The sequence below is a fragment of the Mesoplodon mirus genome, assembly GCF_964341445.2.
Source record: "Mesoplodon mirus genome assembly, chromosome: 18".
Taxonomy (NCBI): Eukaryota; Metazoa; Chordata; class Mammalia; order Artiodactyla; family Ziphiidae; genus Mesoplodon; species Mesoplodon mirus.
This window is the reverse complement of record NC_138994.1, coordinates 61511642-61533995: the sequence shown is the minus strand read 5'-3', so window position 1 is coordinate 61533995 and position 22354 is coordinate 61511642. Positions and strand designations below refer to the sequence as shown.

The window sequence follows — 22354 nt, the reverse complement described above, 5'->3', positions numbered from 1 at the left end:
CTATCTTCCAGCTCACTTATTCATTCTTCAGCCTCAGTTATTCTGCTATTGATTCCTTCTAATGTATTATTCATTTCAGTTATTGTGTTGTTCATCACTCTTTGTTCTTTAGTTCTTATAGGTCTTTGTTAAACATTTCTTGTATTTTCTCCGTCCTTGCCTCCATTCTGTTTCCGAGATTTTGGATCATTTTTACTAATATTACTCTGAATTCTTTTTCAGGTAGGTTGCCTATTTCCTTTCATTTATTTGGTCTGTAGGTTTTTACCTGGCCCCTTCGTCTGTAACATATTCTTTGGTTCTCTAATTTTTTTTTTTTTTTTTTTTTTTTTTTTTGATATCTGGGCCTGTGTTCCTGTCTTACTGATTCTTTGACCTGAGGCATCCAGCACTGGAAATTTTAGGCTGTTGGGTAGAGCCGGGTCTTGGTCCTGAGATGAGGAGCTCCGGGAGACCTCACTCTGATGAATATTCCCTGAGGTCTGAGGTTCTCTTTTAGTCCAGCAGTTTGGACTTGGCACTCCCACCACAGGAACTGAGGCCTAACCTCTTGCCTGGGAACCAAGATCCCACCAGCCACAGCGTGACAAAAGAAAAAAAAAAAAGCAGTGCAATAACAAAGAATAAAAAATAAAATAATATTAGAGAAATAGAAAATATATTAGAAAAAATAAAAATATAAGTGAAACAAAAACAACAGGGTTAAACAGAACCACAACAGCAAAAAGAACAGAGGGGGGAACAAACCAAAAGGAGCAGAACAATAACAAAGAATAAAAGATAAAATAAAATTAGAAAAATAAAAAAAATTATTAGAAAAAATGAAAATATAAGTGAAACAACAACAACAAGGTAAAACAGAACCACAACCACAAAAAGAAAAAGAAAAAAATGCCTGCAAAGCCCTTGGCTGTGGGGGACGGAGTCTAGGCGGGGGTGGGGATTAGGTGGGGCAGGGTCTAGCCTCAGGACCCGCGTGGCCACCTGGCCGTGGTGTAGTGCAGAGATAAGGCCCTGGGTGGGGGTGCGGGGACAGGACTTAGGCCCAGCGTGGCTGGACGGGGCCTCAAGAGGGCAGAGGATCAAGCCTGGGACCTTAGTAGGCTCCTGGTGGCTCAAGTGGGCGGGGGAAATGCTGGCCTATTCTCTTCCAGTCCTCTAATCCCCCGAGGGTCTCCCCCTGTCCCCACTGATCCCTTCATTGTGAGTGGGCCCCTCCTGAGCGTGGGAACCCGTCCCCTCCTGCAGCCACCCCTCAGGAGTGCCGGTCCCATCCCACCTCCAGTTCTCCTCTCCCCTTGTCCTACTCCATTGCTCGGGGGTTCTTCCCATTCCCTTAGGTGTCCGTGGTCCCCCACCAGTGCCTGGGAGGTGCCCTAGTTGTGAGGAGACGCAAACTCTGTGTCCTCCTACTCTGCCATATTGACTCCGCTCTGGTAATTTTTGTTACATACTTTTGTATATATTGTGAACCATAGAGTATTTTATTATTATTTTTTCCCTTAAATCATCAGTTATTTTTTAAATTACTTTGTGTGTGTGTGTGTGTGGTACGCGGGCTTCTCACTGTTGTGGCCTCTCCCGTTGTGGAGCACAGGCTCCGGACACGCAAGCTCAGCGGCCATGGCTCACGGGCCCAGCCGCTCCGCGGCATGTGGGATCTTCCCGGACCGGGGCATGAACCCGTGTCCCCTGCATTGGCAGGCGGACTGTCAACCACTACGCCACCAGGGAAGCCCAATTACGAATTTTTAATTGAGACTTTATAAAGCAGTTTAAGGATCACTGTAAAATTGAAGGGAGGGTACACAGATTTTCCTTATATGCCCATCCCCAGCCACCTCATTATCAACATCCCCCACCAGAGTGATACATTTCTTACGACTGATGAACCTACATTGAGAAGTCATAATCACCCAATGTCCATAGTTTACATTACCATTCACTCTGGGTGCTGTACATTTAATGGGTTTGGGCAAATGTATACTAACATCTATCTACAGTTATATCATACAGAGTATTTTCACTGCCCGAAAAATCCTTTGGTTCTGCCTATTCATCCCTTCCCTCTCTCCCTGCAAACCACTGTGGATCGCTGATCTTAGTACTGTCTCCATAGTTTTGCCTTTTCCAGAATGGCATATATAGTTGGAATCATACAGTATGTAGCCCTTCAGACTACAGCCCTTCAGTATGTAGTAATATTTAAGATTCCTCCTTGTCTTTTTATGGCTTAATAGCTCATTTCCTTTTAGTGCTAAGTAATATTCCGTTGTCTGGATGTACCACAGTTTATTTATCCATTCCCCTATTGAAGGACATAGTGATTGCTTCTAAGTTTTGGCAGTTATGAATAGAGCTGCTCTCATCATTTGTGTGCAGGTTTTGTGTGGGCATATGTTTTCACCTCCTGTGGGTAAATACTAAGGAGCATGACTGCTTGATCATATGGTAAGAGTAGGTTTAGTTTTGTAAGAGACTGCCAAACTTTCTTTTGAAGTGGCTGTACTACTTTGCATTCCACCGGCAATGAATGAATTCCTTTTGTTCCAGATCTCCACATTCTTGTCAGCATTTGCTGTTGTCATTTTTCCTGATTTTAGCCATTCTAATAAGTGTGTGGTAGTATCTCGTTGTTTAACATGCATTAGTCTAATGACATATGATGTTGAGCATCTTTTCATATGCTTATTTGCTACATTTTTTTTTTTTTTTTTTTTTTTTTGCGGTATGTGGACCTCTCGCTGTTGTGGCCTCTCCCACTGTGGAGCACAGGCTCCGGATGCGCAGGCTCAGCGGCCATGGCCCACGGGCCCAGCCGCTCCGCGGCACGTGGGATCCTCCCAGACCGGGGCATGAACCCACGTCCCCTGTATCGGCAGGCGGACTCTCAACCACTGCGCCACCAGGGAAGCCTATTTGCTACATTTTAAAATAATTATTTAATTTTTTGGACTGCATTGGATCTTCGTTGCTGTGCACAGGCTTTCTCTAGTTACAGTGAGTGGGCGCTACTCTTTGTTGCGGTGAGAGGGCTTCTCATTACAGTGGCTTCTCTTGTTGTGGAGCACGGGCTCTAGGCATGCGGGTTCAGTAGTTGTGGTTCGTGGGTTCTAGAGCACAAGCTCAGTAGTTGTGGTGCACGGGCTTAGTTGCTCCGTGGCATGTGGGATCTTCCCAAACCAGGGTTCAGACCCGTGTCCCCTGCATTAGCAGGCAGATTCTTAACCACTGCGCCACCAGGGAAGCCCCTATTTGCTACATTTTTGTCTTCTTTGGTGAGATGTCTGAGGTCTTTGGCCCATTTTTAAATTGGGTTGTTTGTTTTCTTCTTGTTGAGTTTTAAGAGTGCTTTTTTGTATATTTTGGTTAATTCCTTTATCAGATATGTCTTTTGTAAACATTCTTTTCCCAGGCTGAGGTTTGCCTTCTCATTCTCTTGACCTTGTCTTTCACAGAGCAGAAGTTTTTAATTTTAATGAAATCTAGATTATTAATTATTTCTTTCACAGATTGTGCCTGTGGTGTTATATCTAAAAAGTCAGCACCATACCCAAGGTCATCTAGGTTTTTGCCTTTGTTCTTTTCTAGGAGTTTCATACTTTAGTGTTGTACATTTAGGTCTGGGTTCACTTTGAGTTTATTTTTGTGTAGGTTGTGAGATGTGGATCTAGGTTCATTCTTTTTGCATGTGGATGTCCAGTGGTTCCAGTGCCATTTGTTGAAGAGGCTGTCTTTACTCCAGTGTTTTGCCTTTGCTCTTTTATCAAAGTTCAATTAACTATATTTATGTTGGTTTATTTCTGGACTCTCTATTCTGTTCCATCAATGTATTTGTCAGTTCTTTTGCCTGTCATACTGTCTTGATTATAGTACGTGTTGAAGTTGGGTGGCATTGTCCTCCAATTTTGTTCTTCTCCTTCAGTATTGTGTTGGCTATTTTGGATCTTTTACCTTTTCATATACAGTTTAGAATTAGTTTATCAGTATTCACAAAATTACTAACTGGGATCTTGACTGAGATTGAATTTAATCTATAGATGAAGTTGGGAAGAACTGACATCTTAATGATACTGCGTCTTCCTGTCCATGAACATGGAATGTCTCTGCATTTATTTTGTTGTTCTTTGATTTTGTTCATCAGAATTTTGTAGTTTTCCTCCTATAGATCTTGTACATATTTTGTCAGATTTAGACCTAGGTATTTCATTTTCGGGGGTGCTAATATAATTGGTATTGTGTTTTTAATTCCAAAATCCACTTGTTCATTGTTAGTATATGGGAAAGTAATTGACCTTTATAAATGAACCTTGTATCCTGGAACCTTGATATAATCACTTATTAGTTTCAGGAGGTTTTTTGTTGATACTTCCAAATTTTCTACATAGACGATTGGCTAACAGAGACAGTTTTATATCTTCTCAATTTTTAAAAAAATAAATTTATTTATTTATTTATTTTTGTCTGCGTTGGGTCTTTGTTGCTGCACGCGGGCTTTCTCTAGTCACGGTGAGTGGGGGCTGCTCTTTGTTGCAGTGTGCGAGCCTCTTCTTGTGGTGGCTTCTCTTGTTGCACAGGCTCTAGGCACGTGGGCTTCAGTAGTTGTGGCACATGGGCTCAGTAGTTGTGGCTCGCGGGCTATAGAGCGCAGGCTCTGTAGTTGTGGAGCATTGGCTTAGTTGCTCCGCAGCATGTGGGGTCTTCCTGGACCAGGGCTCGAACCCATGTCCCACCCATTGGCAGGAGGATTCTTATCTACTGAGCCACTAGGGAAGCCCTCTCAATTTGTATACCTATATTTCCTTTTCTTGTCTTATAACATAAGGAAAGACATACAGTTGAAAAGAAATGGTGAGAGGGAATATCATTGCCTTGTACCTGATCTCAGAAATCTTTTAAGTTTCTCACCATTAAGTATGATGTTAGCTCTAGGGTTTTTTTGTAGATATTCTTTATCAACTTGAGGAAGTGCTCCTCTATTCCTAGTATACTGAGAGTGTTTGTCATGTATGTGTGGATTTTGTCAAATCCTTTTTTTCAGCTATTGATATGATCATGTGATTTTTCTTTCTTAACCCACCAGTGTGTGATGGATTATATTAGTTGATTTTCAAATGTTGAACCAACCTGCATAGCTGGGATAAATCACACTTGGTCATAGTTTATAATTCTTTTTACACATTGTTGGTTTCAATTTGTTAATATTATCTTGCTATTATTTGGTTGAGGATTTTTGCATTTGTGTCCATGGGAGATATTGGTGTGTAGCTTTCTTTTAATGTCTTTGCCTGGTTTTGGTATTAGGGTAATGCTGGCCTAATAGAATGAGTTGGCAGCATTCCCTCTGCATCTGTCTTCTGAAAAAGATTGTAGAGAATTGGTATAGTTTCTTCCTTAAATATTTGGTAGAATTCACAAGTGAACCTGTCTGGGTCTGGTGCTTTCTTTTTGGAAGGTTACTAATTATTGATTTAATTGTTTAATACATCTAGGCCTATTCATATTGTCCATTTCTTCTTGTGTCAGATTTGGCAAATTGTATCTTTCAAGGAATTGGTCTATTTCATTAGGTTATCAAATCTGTGGGTGTAGAGTTGTTCATAGTATTTTTTTAAAATTATCCTTAGTGTCCGTAGGCTCCGTAGTGATGGTGCTCTTTCATTTCTGATATTAGTAATTTTTGTCTTCTCTCTTTTTTTCTTAGTGAGCCTGGCTAGAGACTTAATGATTTTATTGATTTTTTTTTTTTTTTTTTTTTGCGGTACACGGACCTCTCACTGTTGTGGCCTCTCCCGTTGCGGAGCACAGGCTCCGGACGCGCAGGCTCAGCGGCCATGGCTCACGGGCCCAGCCGCTCCACGGCACGTGGGATCCTCCCGGACTGGGGCACGAACCCGTGTCCCCTGCATCGGCAGGCAGACTCTCAACCACTGTGCCACCAGGGAAGTCCTATTGATTTTTTTTAAAGAAGCAGGTTTTGGTTTGATTTTTCTCCATTGAGTTTCTGGTTTCAATTTCATTGATTTAAGCTCTAATTATTATTATTTCTTTTCTTCTGCTTAATTTGGATTTAGTTTGCTCTTTTTCTAGTTTTCTAAGGTAGCAGCTTAGATTATTGACTTTAGATCTTTCTTCTTTTCTAATATATGCTTTCAGTGCTATAAATTCTTCTCACAACACTACTTTCACTGCCTACCATGTATTTTGATAAGGTGTGTTTTTATTTTCATTAAGCTCAAACTATTTTTAAATTTCTCTTGGGATTTTTTCATTGATCCATGTGTTATTTAGCCATGTGTTGTTTAATCCTCACATATTTTGGGATATTCTAGTTATCTTTCTGTTACTGATTTCTAATTTAATTCAATTGTGGTCTGAGTACAGACATTGTTATGATTTTTTTTAACTTGTTAAAGTATGTTTTATCTCTAGAATGTGGTCTATCTTGGTAAATGGTCCATGTGAAGTTGGGAAGAATGTGTATTCTACCACTGTTGGATGAAGTAGTCTATAGATGTCAGTTATATCCAGTTGATTGGTGATATTGTTGAGTTCAGCTATGTCCTTAGTGATTTTCTGCTTGCTAGGTTTGTCCATTTCTGATAGCAACTCCACCTATGATAGTGGATTTATCTATTTCTCTTGCAGTTCTATTAATTTTTGCTCCATATAGTTTGACACACTGTTGTCACATGTTAAAGATTGGTATTTTTTTCTTGGAGAATTGGCCCCTTTATCATTATGTAATGCCCTTTTTTTTCATCTCTGATAACTTTCCTTTCTTTGAGGTCTTCTGTGTCTGAAATTAATATAGGTACTCTGCTTTCTTCTGATTAGTGTTAGCATGGCATAGTTTTCTCCATTCATTTACTTTTAATCTATAAGTTTTTTCATCTCTAAAGTGGGTTTCTTTTAGACATCAAATATTTGGGTCTTGTTTTATGATCTTCTCTGACAATTTCTGTCTTTTAATTGGTGTATTTAGACCATTGATGTTCAAAGTGATTATTTATTAGGTTGGATTAATATTTACCATATTTATGACTGTTTTCTATTTTTTGCTTTTGTTCTGTGTTCCTCTTTTTGTTTCCCACTCTTTTTATGAATTTTGTAGTTTATTGTCAAGGACCAACAAACAAAATCTGGAAATGCTCTATACAAGTGCTGAGGAGCTACAAAAGAGGGGTGGGGTGGAGGAGACACAATAATACACAACAGGCTTTTGAGGAGCTCCAGCTCTTCATTCTAACACTTGAACCAAGGAGAGACAGCCATCCTTTGTCACTAAGGCTGCAGAAGAATGGAAACCTCACTCAGTTTATCAGTTCTTAGGGCAGATACAGCAAGAACCTATTTAAAGCTGATGCAAAGGCCACTCGTGGTCTTCTGGGAGCCCCCATGCAAAGCAGAATGGATGCTGAAGGTGGTCCATGGCTGCCGGTGGTGGCTGGTCCCAGCTCCCTAGGTCCTGGGCTTCTCTTGATTCTAACTGACAAGCTTGTCAGTCAAATATAGTTGGCCAATGTGGACCTGTCAGTGGATTATCCCACGGTCTCTTTTGGCTTTATTCATTAGGGCTTGAATTTTTACAGGATCCTTTAGATTCTTATTTTCTCTGAAGACATCTCTTATCCTCCTGATGGTGTAAGTTCTGTAGTTGTTGGCGCTGAAGTGCTTGCCCTCCCTCAGCATTGCCTGGTACATATCCAGCACTCGTGCGTGGCTGGAGGCTGCAATCTCGGAACGAAAAAAACCCAGATGGTCTTCTTTGCAGAGGTCCCAAGTTCAATGCAACCTGCAGAACTTCTTCCACTGCAGGGAGCACCAGTGGGACGCACGCGTGGGGCTTGGCCCAGGTAGTGGCCCAGTGTCGAGCCCAGGTGGGCTCTGGCCCTGTGCAGTGGCACAGACACTAAATAAGTGTTTTATTTGATTCCATTTTCTCTCCTTTCTAGCATAACCATCATATTCCTTCCCTCCCTCCCTCCCTCCCTCCCTCCCTTCCCCTTTTTTACTGGTTGCCCTAGGTTTTTTTTGTTTGTTTGTTTGCTTTTTGTTTTTTTTTTTAAAGGACTGTTATTATTTCCAGTTTTTATTTTTTATTTTTTTAAACCCACATTTGTTTATTTATTTATTTTTGGCTATGTTGGTTCTTCACTTCTGTGCGAGGGCTTTCTCTAGTTGTGGCAAGCGGGGGGTCACTCTTCATCGCGGTGCGCGGGCCTCTCACTATCGAGGCCTCTTTTGTTGCTGGAGCACAGGCTCCAGATGCGCAGGCTCAGTAGCTGTGGCTCATAGGCCCAGTTGTTCCGCGGCATGTGGGATCTTCCCAGACCAGGGCTCGAACCCGTGTCCCCTGCATTAGCAGGCAGATTCTCAACCACTGCGCCACCAGGGAAGCACCTGCCCTAGGTTTTGCAATATGTATTTATGGCAAATCCAAATGTACTTTCCCATAACACTATACCACTTCATGGGTAGGGTGAGTACCTTATAATAACAGTGTAATCTTAATTCCTCACTCCATCCCTTGTATCACTGCTGTCATTTATTTCATGCATATATAAGCATATACAGTTGACTCTTGAACAATGCAGGGGTTAGGGGCACCAACCCCCCAGCAGTCAAAAATCTGTGTATAATTTTTGACTCCCCCAAAACTTAAGTACTAGTAGCCTACTGTTGACCAGAAGCCTTACCAATAGATAACATAAAGTCAGTTAACACATATTTTGCATGTTATATGTATTCTTACAATAAAGTAAGCTAGAGAGAGGAAAATGTTATTAAGAAAATCATAAGGAAGAGAAAATATTTCTACAGTACTGTATCAATACTGTAAGTTTACATCATCTATAAGATGATGAAGCATCTGTCAATACCTACATCAATATTATCTTATATGATACAAAGCACCGTAGGTGTTGTATGCATTTCTAACACTGGACATCAAAAATGAAAAGATGAGGGCCTCCCTGGTGGCGCAGTGGTTGAGAGTCCGCCTGCTGATGCAGGGGATACGGGTTCGTGCCCCGGTCTGGGAGGATCCCATATGCCGCGGAGCGGCTGGGCCCGTGAGCCATGGCCGCTGGGCCTGCGCATCCGGAGCCTGTGCTCCGCAACGGGAGAGGCCACAACAGTGAGAGGCCCGCATACCGCAAAAAAAAAAAAAAAAAAAAAAAAAAAAAAAAAAATGAAAAGATGATGTGAAAAAGAAATGTATATTTATTTAGAGGTATAAAAATTCATACATTGATAATGAAAAAGCAGCAGTATGTTTGCTTTATGGTAACTTAGTGTAACTGATACAGTTTCTTCACAGTAGCCTGACCTATACATGAATGAATGAATCATTCAAAATTGTAAGGTATAAATTGTAAGGTATAATATGGTATTGGAAACATTGTTACATTTTTTTAAAAAACACTTACCTGTGATGATATGCTGATGTGCAGGTTATCCAGTTATGAAGCAGAGAGGAATATTATATGGTAATGTAATTCTTTGAAAGTTATAAAATAATAAGAAAACTAACATTAATTTTATATTAAATATCACTGACCTTATGCCTATGTAAGGATAGAATAGCATCTACATATATATCATGCATTTATGACATACTTTTTCCTATTTATTTATTTATTTGTATTTCTAGGCTCCATGGTTCATCTGTGAGTTTTTTCAAATTTTTGCAAATCTTCAAAAAAATTTCCAATATATTTACTGAAAAAAGTTTATGTAAGTGGAACTGTGTGGTTCAAACCTGTTTTAAGGGTCAACTGTATACTATTATTTATTGATATTATTGGTATTATTATTTTGAACAAACTGTTATATGTTAGCTCAAATAAGAAAAATGAAAGTTTTAAATTCATATTTACTATTCCTTTTTCCATGCTCTTCCTTACTTGATGTATATAAATAATTTTTCCTCTCTCTGAAGAACTTCTTTTAATATTTCTTGAAAATCAGGTCTACTGGCAACAAATTCCCTCAATTTTTGTTTGAGAAAGTCATTATTTCTCCTTCACTTTTGAAAGATAATTTCTCAGGGTACAGAATTTTAGGTTGGTGTTTTTTTTCTGTCAATGCTTTAAATATTTCACTCCACTCTCTTCTTGCTTGCTTGCTTGCTTCGAGGAGAAGTTGGATGTAATTCTTATCTTTGTTCCTCTGTGGGTAACTGGTTTCTTTCAGGATTTTTTTTTTTAATCTTTGATTTTCTGTAGTTTGAAGATGATATGTTTACATGTAATTTTTTGGGCATTTATCCTGTTTGGTGTTCTCTGAGCTTCCTGAATCTGTGGTTTGGTGCCTGACATCAGTTTGGGGAAAATCTTGGTCATTATTACTTCAAATATGTCTTCTGTTCCTTTCTTTTTTTTCCTTCTAGTATTCCCTTTATGCATATCTTAACTTTTGTAGTTGTCCCACAGTCCTTGGATATTCTGTTTTGTTTTTTTCAGATTTTGTTCTCTTAGGTTTTTTGTTTTCAAGCATTCTATTGAGATATCTAGCTCAGAGTCCTTTGTCAGCCATGTCCAGTCTACTAAGAAGCCCATCAAAAGTATTTTTCATTTCTGCTACAGTGTTTTATTCCTAGCATTAAAAAAATTCTTCCTTAGGATGTCCGTCTCTCAGCTTACATTGCTTGTCTGCTCTTACGTGCTATATGCTTTATCCAGTAGAGCCTTTAGCATATTAATCATAGTTGTTTTAAATTCCTGGTATGATAAGTCCAACATCCCTGACATATCTGGCTTTGATGCTTGCTCAGTCTCTTCAGGTTGTGTTTTTTACCTTTTGGTATGCCTTGCAATTTTTTTCTTGTTAGCTGGACATGACATACTGGGTAAAATAAGTTGCTATAAACAGGCCTTTAGTAATTTGGTGGTGAGATATGGCAGGGAGGGCAAGTGTTCTATATTCCCATGATTGGGTCTTAGTCTTTTAGTGATCCCGTGCCTCTGGACTGGGAACTTCACAGAAGTTTCTCAGTTTTTTCACCCCCTTAGGTGGGACAGGATGGCTTGAGTGGACTGGAGTTGTTTTTTTCCCTTCTCCGATATAGAAGGGACTGCTAGACTGCTAAGTTGGGTATTAGATTAGACTCCGATAATACCCCAGCTGGTTAGGCTCTGTTTAACTAGTTTCCCCTGAGGGCAGGCTTTGTTAAGAAGAACAGAGTGCCCTGGTATTTCAAAATGGTTCCTTTTCAATTCCCCTTACTAGGAGCACGAGGGTATATTTCTCTGATGTGTATTGTAGGAACCTGGTCTGGCTCCTGGATGAGAATGTCACAATATTTGGGAGCCCTCCATGACTGGGCACCCCTGGAATTTTTAACTCAGAGAGTTATGCATACTGAGCGTCTAGCAGTTCATCACTTACAGTTCAGGTTTTGTTAGCGCAGCACTTGTCCCTGTACTGGCTTCCACTGGTGGAAACCTGTGTGCTGTTACTCCCTGTATGCACCTGTCTGTCTCTCCAATCTTAAAGGCAATGGTTTGTCCTCCCCTCTCTTACAAACCCAGGAAAAGTTGTTGATTTTTCAGTCTTTTCAGCTTCTTACTTGTTAGGATGGAGTGGTGACTTCCAAACTATTTATATTCAGAAATGGAAACCAGAAGTCTACCTCCGTTATTTTAAATAAATTTACAAATCAGGAAAATTATTTCTTCCCTCATCTTCCTATTTCTTACTTCTGGTACCCTTCATTCCTTTACATAGTTTCGTTTCTATTTTGTATAATTTTTCTTTTAGCTTGAAAAGCTTTGTTTAACATTTGTAGTGCAGGCCTGCTCCTAACAGGTTTTACTCAGCTTTTCTTTCCCTTCATTTAAAAAAAAAAATGATGCAGTGTATGTAAGAAAATTTACCGTTTTAACCATTTTTTGTGTTCGGTTCAGTAGCATTAAGTCTATTCACATTGCTATGCAACCAGAATGTTTTCATCTTCCCAAACTGAAACTCTGTAACTATTTTTTTTTGAATTTTTGAATTGTATTTTGTTTTATATAGCAGGTTCTTATTAGTCATCAGTTTTTTACACATCAGTGTATACATGTCAATCCCAATCGCCCAATTCATCACACCCCCACCCCCACCCCCCTGCTGCTTTCCCCTCTTGGTGTCCATACATTTGTTCTCTACATCTGTTTCTCAATTTCTGCCCTGCAAACCGGTTCATCTGTACCATTTTTCTAGGTTCCACATATATGTGTTAATATACGATATTTGTTTTTCTCTTTCTGACTTACTTCACTCTGTATGACAGTCTAGATCCATCCATGTCTCAACAAATGACCCAATTTCGTTCCTTTTTATGGCTGAGTAGTATTCCATTGTATATGTACCACATCTTTTTTATCCATTTGTCTGTCGACGGGCATTTAGGTTGCTTCCATGACCTGGCTATTGTAAATAGTGCTGCAGTGAACATTGGGGTGCATGTGTCTTTTTTTTTTTTTTGCGGTATGCGGGCCTCTCACTGTTGTGGCCTCTCCCATTGCGGAGCACAGGCTCCAGATGCACAGGCTCAGCGGCCGTGACTCATGGGCCCAGCCACTCCACGGCATGTGGGATCTTCCCGGACCAGGGCACAAACCTGCATCCCCTGCATCGGCAGGCAGACTCTCAACCACTGCGCCACCAGGGAAGCCCCTGCATGTGTCTTTTTGAATTATGGTTTTCTCTGGGTATATGCCCAGTAGTGGGATTGCTGGATCATATGGTAATTCTATTTTTAGATTTTTAAGGAACCTCCATACTGTTCTCCATAGTGGCTGTATCAGTTTATGTTCCCACCAACAGTGCAAGAGGGTTCCCTTTTCTCCACACCCTCTCCAGCATTTGTTGTTTGTAGATTTTCTGATGATGCCCATTCTAACTGGTGTGAGGTGATACCTCATTGTAGTTTTGATTTGCATTTCTCTAATAATTAGTGATGTTGAGCAGCTTTTCATGTGCTTCTTGGCCATCTGTATGTCTTCTCTGGAGAAATGTCTATTTAGGTCTTCTCCCCATTTTTGGATTGGGTTGTTTGTTTTTTTAATATTGAGCTGCATGAGCTGTTTATATATTTTGGAGATTAATCCTTTGTCCATTGATTTGTTTGCAAATATTTTCTCCCATTCTGAGGGTTGTCTTTTCGTCTTGTTTATGTTTTCCTTTGCTATGCAAAAGCTTTGAAGTTTCATTAGGTCCCATTTGTTTACTTTTGGTTTTTATTTCCATTACTCTAGGAGGGGGATCAAAAAGATCTTGCTGTGATTTATGTCAAAGAGTGTTCTTCCTATGTTTTCCTCTAAGAGTTTTATAGTGTCCGGTCTTACATTTAGGTCTCTAATCCATTTTGAGTTTATTTTTGTGTATGATGTTAGGGAGTGTTCTAGTTTCATTCTTTTACATGTAGCTGTCCAGTTTTCCCAGCACCACTTACTGAAGATACTGTCTTTTCTCCATTGTATATCCTTGCCTCGTTTGTCATAGATTAGTTGACCATAGGTGCGAGGGTTTATCTCTGGGCTTTCTATCTTGTTCCATTGATCTATGAAACTCTGTAACTATTAAACAGTAACTCCTATTCCCCCTTGCCTCAGCCACTGGTAACTACCATTCTCCTTTCTGTCTCTGTGAATTTGGCTACTCTAGGAACCTCATATAAGTGGAATCATACAATGTTTGTCCTTTTGTGTCTGAGTTATTTCACTTAGCATGTCTTCAGGGTTCATCCATGTTGTAGCATGTGTCAGAATTCCCTTCCTTTTTATGATTAAATAATATTTCATCAAATGCCTGTATACTACATTTAGTTTATCCAGTCATACTTCAGTGGGCATTTGGGTTGTTTTCCTCTTTTGGCTACTGTGAATAATGCTGCTGTATGAACGTTAGTGTACAAATATCTATGTGTTCAAGTTGCTGCTTTCACTTCTTATGGATATATACCCAGAAGTGTGATTGCTGGATCACATGGTAATTCTGTTTAATTTTTTGAGGAATTTCCATCCAGTTTTCAACAGTGACTATACTATTTTATATTCCCACCAGCAATGTAGGACGTTTCCAGTTTCTTTTTCTTTTTTTTTAGCCGTGCCTTGCAGTGTGTGAGATCTTAGTTTCCCAACTAGGGATTGAACCTATGCTCCCTACAGTGGAAGCACGGAGCCCTAACCACTGGACCACCAGGGAATTCGCAGGAAGGTTCCAGTTTCTTCACATCCTTGCCAAACACCTGTAATTTTCTATTTTGTTTTCTTTTCTTTTTAAATAATAACCATCCTAATGGATGTGAAATGGTATGTCTTTGTGGTTTTGATTTGCATTTCCTAATGATTAGGGATGTTGAACATCTTTTCATGTGCTTATTGTCCATTTGTATATCTTCTTTGGAGAAATGTCTGTTCCAGCCCTTTGCCTATTTTTTTGAATACGGTTATTTGTTTTTTGTTGTTGTTGTTGAGTTGGAGTTCTTTGTATATTCTGGACATTAACCCCTTTTTAGATTTTACGATATTTTCTCCCATTCTGTGGATTGCCTTTCATTTTGTTTGGTGGTGTCTTTGATGCACAAAGGTTTTTAATTTTCATGAAGTCCAGTTTACCTATTTTTGCTTTTGTTGCCTATACTTTTGGTAAAGTTTTATAGTTTCAGCTCTTATTTTAAAGTTTTTGATCCATTTTTAGTTAGTTTTTGTATATAGTATAAGGTTAGCGTCTAACTTCATTGTTTTGAATGTGAATATCCATTTTTGCCAGCATTATTTGTTGAAAAAATTATCCTTTTCCCACTGAATGGTCTTAGCACCCTGGTTGAGTTATTTGTCTATATGTGTGAGAGTTTCTTTCTGACTTTTCTATTTGATTCAATTATTTTTGTCTGTATTTGTGGTAGTACCACACTGTTCTAACATATTTAGTACTTCTAGGTGAAGTTTGGCGAGGCACAGTTTTGTCACATAACTGGTTCTTCTGTCAGTTTTCAGTCAATGAGAAAATTTTATCTTGTGCCGTTATAACTAGTGTGAGACTGTTGCTGTCGTTGCTACTACTAGTAATGTTCACTGCGTCTTCATTCTCTTCTGAGAATAAAATTGTGATGTCAGTATACCCTACTTCTGTATACGTTGTTATCAACATTATAGGGAGCTAGTATGTCCATAATACCAGAGGAAGGCAATTTGGTATTTTAATTTTTAAAACTTACATTTTACTTATCTGTCTTTGAAAAGTGATAATGTCTATGGTATAAAAAACAAGAAGGGGCTTCCCTGGTGGCGCAGTGGTTGAGAGTCTGCCTGCCGATGCAGGGGACATGGGTTCGTGCCCTGGTCCGGGAAGATCCCACATGCCGCGGAGCGGCTGGGCCCGTGAGCCATGGCCGCTGGGCCTGCACGTCCGGAGCCTGTGCTCTGCGGCGGGAGAGGCCACAGCAGTGAGAGGCCCGCGTACCACACACACACAAAAAAAACAAGAACAAAAGGGTTTATATTAAAAAGTCTCCCACACTCAGTTTCTGAGCCATTCTGTTTCCTGCCCCAGATGCAGCTGTTGTTATTGGTTTCTTGTGAATCCTATCAGAATTGTAAAAGCAAGGATATACATATAATATACAGTCAAGTTATACATGGTACATGTACGTACTCATATCAAACACATATATGTGTCTCTACTCTCTTGCAAATAAGTGTGTTATCAAAGTCTTTGATCATTTTTCTTCCTGATTGGTTAAAAAATGCATCTCATACTTTTTTTTTTTTAACTTGCGGTACGCGGGCCTCTCACTGTTGTGGCCTCTCCCGCTGCGGAGCACAGGCTCCGGACGCACAGGCTCAGCTGCCACGGTTCACGGGCCCAGCCACTCCACGGCATGTGGGATCCTCCCGGGCCAGGGCACGAACCTATGTCCGCTGCATCAGCAGGCGGACTCTCAACCACTGCGCCACCAGGGAAGCCCTCATACTTTAAATGTATACTTCTCTTTCTCGTTATGAGGGAGGTTGAGTATCTTTTCAAATATCTGGTTATCTCCTTTGTCAATTAGGTTGTTCGTCTTTTTTTCTTTTCTTTTTTACTGTTTTACAGGGTTCTTCAATATTAAATTAGGCCCTTATTTGTGTTATGAATTCCAGAACAGTGTTTTTTTTAAAAAAAAAAACTGATTTGTTCTTGGTCTTTTGACTTTGTTTATAATGTTTACATTCCAAATTCCTTAATGTATCTAGTTCTATTTCTGGACTTTTCTATTTTCTTTTTTCATTGATCTATACTGTTTTGATTATTGTAGTTCATTAATATTTTATGTGTCTAGTTCCTCTTTATTACCCTTTTATTTAAGATGTCTTTTGGCTATTGTTGCTTGTTTATTTTTACGTATGTACTTTAGAGTTAACCTATATAGTTAACAAAATATCCTTGATATATTTTATAGATTATTTGGAAGAGAACTGACTTCTTTATGATAGTAAGTCATCTACTTAAGACCGTGCTTTGTTTCTGATTTTTTCTTTATTTCCTTCAGTCATGTTTAAAGTTTTTTTATTAATTTTTTTCAGCTTTATTGAGGTATGATTGACAAAATTGTAAGATATTTAAAGGATACATCATGATGATTTGATATGCATGTAGATCGTGAAAGGATATCCCGTATCTTATTAATTAAGCATCCTGTTACTAACTTCTTAAATGGGTTTTTAAGTTGATTTTTAAGTTGATTCTTAGTAATTTACCTTTTATTTCTGTGTAATTGAGATTTTTTCTTCTATTACATTTTCTAATTAGTTGTAGTTTTATACATAAAGAATATTAATTTCTCTTTGTTTCCCCCAAACCACACTTACTGTTGTTGTTTTCTTCCTGAGCCACATTAATGAATTCTTCTATTTGTAATAGTTTCAATACATTTTCTCAGATTTTCCAAGTATACAATCATATCTTCTGTAAATAATGATCATTTACCTTCTTTGCAATTTTTATAATATCTCCTGAAAAAAGTGTTAAGTATAATAATAGTAACAGATTGAATGATCATATATTTTGTTCAGCATTTTCATCAAGGATTAATATTAAACTGTAAAGATGAATCAGATTTATTTTCACATTTTTTAATATGTTAAAGTGTATTGATAAATGTCTTAATACTGAATTATTCTTTTGTTCTTGGCTTTTTGGTTTTGTGTGTGTGTGTGTGTGTGTGTGTGTTTTGTGTATGTGTAGAAGAGTCCTATTTGCTATTACATTTAGAATTCGTTGTTTTAATAATTCATTAGTTTCAGTCATTTTCATCAATGGTTGTTCTGCAGTTAGTTGTGGTTTTGATGTGCTTATGAGAGGAGGCGAGCTCGGGGTCTTTCTACTCTGCCATCTTGGCCTGCCAGGTAATATTCATTAGTGATATTATACCAAATCTAGATAAACTGAGAGAAAGTTTATCTAGATCTGGTTTAGGATCAATGTTGTATTTGTTTTATAAAAACGTATTTTTAAATGCTCCTTATTTTTAGAATCATTTTTTAGGAAATTTCACATACGAAGCAGAGAGAGGGCAGAATAATGAACCTTCTTGTGCCCATCACTCAGCTTTAACAATTATCAATATATTTTACCTCCCCTGTTTGTTTTATTTACCCCCTGCCATTTTTTTCTTTTCTTTTTTGGGGGAATCAGTGGAGGAAAAGGTGAGGGACTAGAATATTTTAAAGCAACTATCAGACATCATACATCTATTTACCCATAAAACAATTTATATATTTAAAACAGATAAACACTTTTAAAAACATAGCAGTGGGGCTTCCCTGGTGGTGCAGCGGTTGAGAGTCTGCCTGCCGATGCAGGGGACACGGGTTCATGCCCCGGTCCGGGAAGATTCCGCATGCCGCGGAGCGGCTGGGCCCGTGAGCCATGGCCGCTGAGCCTGCGCGTCCGGAGCCTGTGCTCTGCAATGGGAGAGGCTGCAGCAGTGAGAGGCCCGCATACCACAAAACAAACAAACAAACAAACAAAAAACATAGCAATGACATTTAAAAAGTAATATTATTATAGCTGGAAAAAAACAGTAATTCTTAGTCTAATATCCATCCTGGTTACAATTTTCTTTGATTGCTTAAAAAATGTCATTTTAGAGTTGGCTTTTTAAATATCAGAATCCAAATAAGGTATGTGCATGACATTTCTTTTAAGAGAGGTGCCATTTATTTGTTGGAAAAACCGTGTTATTTGTTCTGTGGGATTCCTCATATTCAGGATTTTTTTGAATTTGTCCACCTGGTGTCGTTTAGGATAGTCCTCTATCCCCATATTTCTAGTAATGGTAGTTAGGTCTACAGGTTGAATTAGATTCAGGTTTGATTTTGTCCTTATTTTTTTGCTTTTTTGTTTTTCAGAATAACACAAGTCCTGTATGCTTGCTGTTAACATTACTCAGGAGGCAAATAATGTCCAATTATCTGTCCTTGTAATAATAGATCAGTACTGTGTTTTGATGTCATTTGATATTTTTCTACATCATTTTTAATGACTACACTGCATTCTTTTGAATGGCTATTCTATAATTTCTAATCTCTATGACTGAATGTTTAAGTGAGAGTCTTTTTCATTTACGATGCTAGTTACTTAGTGGGTTTAATTATTATACTGAAGATTCAGAGACGTTTTCAATTTAGGGAAATTCTCTCTTGTTATTTCTTTGATATTTCAACCCCTGACTTAATCAGGAGTGATTTGCTTTTGAAGAATTAGAAACCTACTCCAGAAAGATCAAGCAAGATATACAGCTGCCCTTATTGGAACTCAAAGGTTTTTAGGCAGCTTCTGTCTTCTCTTTGGGGCCTCAAGTGTGTCTTTTCTGCCTCTGTGTGCAGAGTTCTCTCGTTTTTTGTAGATTGTTTTTTTCTGGATACTTATTCTCTGTCATATGACCTTACCATCACATCTCAAAATGAAAGGCTTAAAGTCTGTGAAATGTTCTGGTCTGTTCCCTGTAGTTTAATCAACTCAGTCTAAACAACCCAAATACAGATTCCTAGGAAAGTGAATCTTACTGGTCTTGCTATATTTGGGAGTGTGTTTGGGCTTGGTCATGTGTTATTAATGTAGATACTGGGTCTACCTTTTCAGCAGGGGCTATAATTGATGAACTGTTTTCAGAATAAAGAGTTGAACACGTGTCTAAAGAGGTGCCTAGTGTAACATCTTTATTATATATACTAAATTCTTACATATATGAGAACATATACTATTTTTAACCATCTTTTTCCTAAAAATTTTTGGTTATTCTCACTAGTTTATTTTCCAGATTAAGTTTAGAACCCACAGTAATAATTAATTAATTGTTAATTTTAACATTGTCTTCATCAAGTAATATAGCTATTTGAAACAGGAGGTTTTAAGAGAGTTGAATAGAGCAAACTGAAGGGTTACTCTATTAGGATAGCATCTATGAATTTATTTTTTTTTTAATTCATTATTATTAGCTGCGTTGGGTCTTCGTTGCTGCATGCGGGCTTTCTCTAGTTGCGGTGAGCGGGGGCTACTCTTCATTGTGGTGCGCGGGCTTCTCACTGGGGTGGCTTCTCTTGTTGCCAAGCACGAGCTCTAGGCGCGAGGGCTTCAGGAGTTGTGGCTCCCAGGCTCTAGAGTTCAGGCTCAGTAGTTGTGGCACATGGGCTTAGTTGCTCCGCGGCACGTGGGATCTTCCTGGACTAGGGCTCGAACCCGTGTCCCCTGCATTGGCAGGCGGATTCTTAACCACTGCGCCACCAGGGAAGCCCAGGGTAGCATCTATGAATAAAATTCTTACTATGGGGATTTGAATTCCATTGGAGGTTTGACACCAGACTGAACACTTGTCTAAGTCAAAATTTTCTCTTTAGTCCTGAGGTAATATTTAAAATCTACACTTCTGCTATGGTAGCTGCTAGCCACATGTGGCTATTTAATTTAATTAAAATTCAGTTCCTCGGTTGCACTAATCACATTTCAAGTTCTCAGTAGCCACATGTGGCTAGTGGCAAGTACATTCAATAGTGCAGGTAAAGAACATTCCACCATCGCAGAAAGTTCTATTGGGTAGTGCTGCTTTAGAGGTTTGTATATTGATAATAACTTGTCTACTAATTTTTTAAAAAAATTTTAAATTAATTAATTTATTTATTTAGGCTGGGCCAGATCTTAGTTGTGGCAGTCAGGATCTTCGTTGAAGCACATGGGATCTTCATTGTGGCATGCGGGATCTTTAGTTGTGGCATGTGGGCTCTTAGTTGTGGCGTGCATAGAGGATCTAGTTCCCTGATCAGGGATCAAACCCGGGCCTGCTTCATTGGGAGTGTGGAGTCTTACCCACTGGTCCACCAGGGAAGTCCCAACTTGTCTACTAATTTTTTTTTTTTTTTTTTTTGCGGTGCGCAGGCCTCTCACTGTTGTGGCCTCTCCTGTTGTGGAGCACAGGCTCTGGACACGCAGGCTCAGTGGCCATGGCTTACAGGCCCAACCACTCCGCGGTATGTGGGATCTTCCCGGACTGGGGCATGAACCCGTGTCCCCTGTATCGGCAGGCGGACTCTCAACCACTGTGCCACCAGGGAAGCCCTTGTCTACTAATTTTTAATTGTGGTGAAAGATGCAAAAATGTCTATTTTGTATAAGTTTTATTTATAGCATTTTGGTCAGTATGTAGAAGATGATGTCACAGGATGGTTTTGTTTTCTCATTTTAAAAGGGTCATTGAAGAAAGTTTGAAAAATACCAAAATACTATACAATAAAGGAGAAAATAAAAATGTCAGGCAATCCCAAGGAATAGGATTTTTGAAGTATAATATACAAGTGCAAATATCACAAGAGTGCGGCTGGATTAATTTTCACCAACTAAATAATATACATATATGTATTTTTACCACAGGTTCTCTATTCCTGGGTTCTTTTTGATTCATGGCTTGATTGTTTGGATTTCATAATCATGTAGTTTTGTTCAAGAAGAGTACATAAATATATTTCTTATTATATCACATCAAGAGGCACTTGATGCCAGTTTGTCTCACTACTGCTAATGTTAGAATTGACCACTTGGTTAAAGTGGTGACTACCAGGTCTCCATTATAAAGGCACATTTTTCTTTTGTAATTAATAAGTAATCTGCGGGGTGATATTTGGAAACTATGTGAATATCTTGTTTCCCAACAGCTTTTCACCAGTGATTTTAGCATCCATTTATGTACCTTGCAGGAATCACTTATTACATGGGAGTTGCAAAATGGTGATTTTTAAAATTTTGTCATTCTATTTATAATTTTTAGCTAGCATTCTTCTTGAAGGAAGAACTTTCCCTTTTTCTCCCATTTCCTTTCTTTGATTCTTCTTTTTTCCTTTTTGTTGTTGTTGTTGTAGTAAATACCCCAGGTATTTCTCATGAAGCTGGTCAGTGTGACTAATCACTATACTTTGAGACTCATTGTTATAGTCACATCTGTATAAGTTCTACTATACCAGGAGAATTTTTGCTTTTTACAGGTTGGTCATCTTTATGATGTGTTTGTTCTTAAACTGAGAAGTCTTACAGAATATAATTGTTCTAGTATAAATTTAGATTAAAAATTAAAAATACCACTTTGGGTTTTTCTTGATTATAAACTTTTCAGAATCTGAGGCAACTGTGTTAAGGAATTCCCATTTACACTAGGCAAGAAAGTAAACAGTAAGTGGAGAGTAGGGTAACAAACACTTACGGTATCAAAAAACAACCGTGAAAAGGATCTGTCTTAATGTGCTAGCCCATTGCAGTTTAACATATTGCTTACAACCTTCACAATAGAGTTTGAGTGACTTCAGTTACACATTCCAGGAGACTGGCAGTCTGTTACAATCAGAGTCTGAACTTTAGAGCAGGCTAATTTACAGCAATGGGATGAAGAAAGTTGTGGATTTGTATTACACACTCTCACCTGACACTGTATCTGATCCCTTACCTGCCGATTGACATCTTGAATGAGCTCTTTGAAGCAAGTTCCAGCTTAATTAAAACGTTTGCTTGGTTAGCAGTGATCTGTGAAAGCCTGTGATAAATATTGAATCAGGTTCACCTGCTGGTTGCTGTGAGTAGATAAACAGCTGCCTTGTGCAGTTTAATCATGAAACTGGCAGTAGAGTACTACTGTTTGAATTTTTAAAAAAGAATAGTGGAAAAGGTATAGTTATGTCACTTTTGCTATCTTACTAGAGTGTGTGCTTATGTGAGATTTTGCACAACAGGCATTCAGTACCTGTTTAGGTGGCTTGGACAACAGCAAATGGTTGATAAAGATTAACAGTAACCCCTCTTTCTTATACCTCAAAGTATAATTCAGTATTCATTGACTTTT

General features: G+C 38.8%; 1 protein-coding gene and 1 pseudogene across 6 annotated transcripts in view; one reads left to right on the top strand and one right to left on the bottom strand.

Annotated features, from left to right (window-relative positions):
- Positions 1 to 22354, top strand: part of BRIP1 (BRCA1 interacting DNA helicase 1) — a 181539-nt gene that overhangs the window by 33789 nt on the left and 125396 nt on the right. The gene's annotated exons all lie outside the window — the stretch shown is intronic.
- Positions 7462 to 10346, bottom strand: LOC309794226 (LYR motif-containing protein 4-like; annotated as a pseudogene). Its single transcript has 2 exons — positions 10250 to 10346; positions 7462 to 7730 (listed from the first exon to the last, which is right to left on the bottom strand). The product of its transcript is annotated as an LYR motif-containing protein 4-like (transcript).